The 3,792-nt window shown below is 34.7% G+C and overlaps 1 pseudogene; it reads right to left on the bottom strand.

The window, feature by feature from the left end:
* Positions 1 to 2,986: 2,986 nt before the first annotated feature.
* Positions 2,987 to 3,105, bottom strand: LOC112476774 (annotated as a pseudogene).
* Between the last annotated feature and the right edge of the window lie 687 nt (positions 3,106 to 3,792).

Genomic DNA, 3,792 nt, shown 5'->3' with positions numbered 1-3,792 from the left:
ATAAAAGAGCCAAAAACATATAGTGGAGAAAGGAAAGCCTCTTCAATAAATGATGCTGGGTAAACTGGAAAGCCACCTGCAAAAGCATGAAACTAGACTGTTATCTATCACCACACACCAAAATTAACCCAAAATAGTTTAAGGGACTGAACATAAGACCTGAAACAATAAAATGCATAGATGAAAACATAGGAACTAAACTTGTGGACCTTGGACTTAAAGAAAATTTTATGAATTTGACCTCAAAGGCAAGAGAAGTAAAAGCTAAAATAAATGAATGGGACTACAAAAAACTAAAAAGCTCCTGCTCAGCAAAATAAACTGTCAACCAGGTAAAGAGACAACCTCCGAATGGAAAAATATATTTCCAAGCAATGCCTCTGATAAGGGCCTAATATCCAAAATACACAAAGAACTCATACAACTCAATAACAAAAACAAACAAACAAACAAACAAACAAACAAACGATACAATCAAAAAATGGACAGAGGACCTGAACAGACACTTCAATCCAGAGGACATACAAATGGCCAAAAAATATTTGAAAAGATGCTCAACATCTCTAGCTATTAGGGAAATGTAAATCAAAACCACAATGAGATACCATCTCACACCTGTTAGAATAGCTAGAATCAACAGGACAGGTAATAACAAATTTTCGAAAGGATGCAGAAGAAAAGGAACCCTCATACACTGCTGGTGGGTCTGCAAATCGATACAGCCACTATGGAAAACAGTATGGAGGTTCCTCAAAAAATTAAGAATTGATCTACCATGTGATCCAGCAATCCTTCTACTGGGTATTTACCCAAAGACTTGAAAACCCATATCAGAAAAGATATTTGCACACCAATGTTCATAGCAGCATTATTCACAGTGGCCAGGACATGGAAATGGAAGCAACCAAAGTGTTCTACGATAGATGATTGGATAAGAAGAGATAAAATACTGCCATTTGTAACGACATAGATGGACCTTGAGATAATCATGCTAAATGAAATAAGCCAGACATAAAAACTTGAAAATCACATGATATCATTTATATGTTGGATATAAACCTAAAAGCAACAAATGAACAGGACAACCAAAAAAGAAACTCATGGACATGGACTATAGACTAGTGGTTACCAGAGGGTAGGGAGTGGGGGAGGGAGGAGGTAGATGGGGTAAAGGGGGTTAAATATGTGGTGACAGAAAGAAATGTAACTATGGGATGTGAACACATAATGTAAATATATATATGCCTTATTGTTAAAGTGTAGAGCTGAAACCTATTGGATTTCTTTATCCAATGTCATTATAAAAAAATAAATATTAAAAAATAAAACATGTAAGTTGAAGTGGGAAAAAAAGTAGATTAGTCATTTCCAGGAGCTAAGGATGAGGACAAAAATTAACTGTAAACAGAAATAAGTGATCTTTTTGGGTAATGGAAATGGTAAATATTAAACTAATGATGGTGTACAACTCCTTACATTTAATGAAAATTATTGAATTATAAACTTAAAACAGGTGAATTTTACAGGATCTAAAGTATTCCTCAATAATGTTGCTAAAATATTAAATCTTAATTTTATTACTCTAAAAGTTTTTTCTGCTTATTTAAATCTGTCTCATGCAGGCATTATTTAGGTTAATCTGAGACTTGTGTGGATGATTCTAATCCCACTTCAGTTATCAAATCCTTTGCTCTGCTCATTAAGTTCTATCTTTTGAATGCATAACTCAAGGATTCAGCTGAGACTCGTGCAGAATCAGAAGACCCCTTCACTAGCTTTCTCTTCTCTGTGATTATTCTCACACTATTCAAATTTGGGGTGCTCCTTTTCCTTTTTCTTTTGGCTAGAAAGTTCATGAGTTTCCAATCGGAGTTTTAGTCTCCAACACCACCACTCTGGGCAGCACAAGGGAAAAAAAATGGGAAATTCACCCTCATGCAAATTATTTCTCCAAATTTAACTCCCCTCCATAATCTTACTGCCTTTGTGAACTTTTTAGAGTCCTCAAGTAGTGGTTTCTCTATCCCTTCATATTTTTCAGTTATTATCAGCCAGAAGGATGGGCTATAGTTGCCTTACATAGCCATAATGGCACTGCAATGAAAACTGGTCCAGTTTTGAGTCCTAGCTCTGCCACTCACTAGCTATTTGACATTGGATAAATAACATAACTTCTCTATTTTATTTTGTCTATACACAGCAAGCCATTTTTTACTCAAAAAAAAGTGATAGAAAAAAATGGGTAAGGGTAGGCCTCCTAAAGATAATCTCATTATCATTGGCTCTCAGAGAGGATATACCACCTTTATCTAAATGTATTTCTTTGGTTTCTGAGATGTAATACTCATTATACTTTATTGTAATTATTTGCTAAACTATCTTCTCTACTAGAAGTTCTGTGAAGTGAAGAACTGTGTTTTGCTCATTTATGGCTACATCTTCACACTTTCCACAGAATAGGCACTCACTATTCATTAAATCAACAAAGATCCCTTATAGACGGTCAGTCCATTCAGCATCCTTACATTTTTGGTTCTTAAACTTTTAACTCCTGTGACATCTATTTCCACTTCAGTCTACCCACTCACTGCCATGGAAGCCCTGCAGACCTTGTCATCCATCAGAACTGCTCTAGATCAAAAATCCTTAACTCCAATTTCCCCCTCTCTGATCTCAATTCCTTATACTTCCAGCAACGCCTTACCCTTCCACCTTCATTCTCACTATATATAACACTTTTTGAAATAATTTTTTCAATTACAGTTGGCATACAATATCGTCCTAGTTTGAGATGTACAGCATAGTGATTAGACATTTATACAACTGACAAAGTGATTACCCCAATAAATCTAGTACACTTCTGACACTGTACAGCATTACAGTATTATTGGCTATATATATATATTTTAGGCGAGGCAACCCTCAGTTGACCTCACAGATCGCAAGGATCTTGTCAGCTTACAATCTCTCTTTTTTTTTTTTTTTACACCTACAGCACCTGTTCTTCCTAGGTGGTCTCCTATTCAAGTACTAACCAGGCCTGACCCTGCTTAGCTTCCAAGATCAGACAGGATCAGGCTTGTTCAGGGGAGCTTGGCCATAGACTTGGCTATATTCCTTATGTTATACTTTATATCCCCATGACTATTTTGCAACTACCAATTTGTACCTCTTAATTCTTCCCCCTTTTTCTTCCACCCTCTCCAAAACCCCTCTTATCTGGCATCCATTAATATTCTCTGTATATATGTTTGTGGTTTTTTCGCTTCCTTGTTTTTTTGTTCTCTAGATTCCACATGTCACTGAAATCATATGGTGTTCGTCTTCCTCTATCTTACTCCATTCAGCACAATATAATATCCTCTGGGTCCATACATGTTGCTGCAAATGGCAAGATTTCATTCTTTTTTTATAGCTGAATAATATTCCATTGTATGTATGTGTATATATATATATGTATATATATACACATATATATATACATGTACATGTATATATATGTATATATACATATATACACACACACACGTACATACAATGTTACATATATGTATATGTGTATATCTGTATATACATATATGTATATGTGTATATATGTATATATATTTGTGTATATATATACAAGTACACATATATGCAATTAGATATAATTATTATATCTTCCTGATGGAAGATTATAAAATGTCCCTCTTTATCTTTAATAACACTGTATATCTTAAAGTTTATTTTGTCTGAACTTAGTTTAGTCTCTTTCGGCTATTGTTCCCATGTACATCCTTTTACATCTTTTAC

The sequence above is a fragment of the Pteropus alecto genome, unplaced genomic scaffold (assembly GCF_000325575.1).
Source record: "Pteropus alecto unplaced genomic scaffold, ASM32557v1 scaffold112, whole genome shotgun sequence".
Taxonomy (NCBI): Eukaryota; Metazoa; Chordata; class Mammalia; order Chiroptera; family Pteropodidae; genus Pteropus; species Pteropus alecto.
The sequence above is the reverse complement of the archived record's forward strand: the minus strand, read 5'-3'. Positions and strand labels throughout refer to the sequence as shown.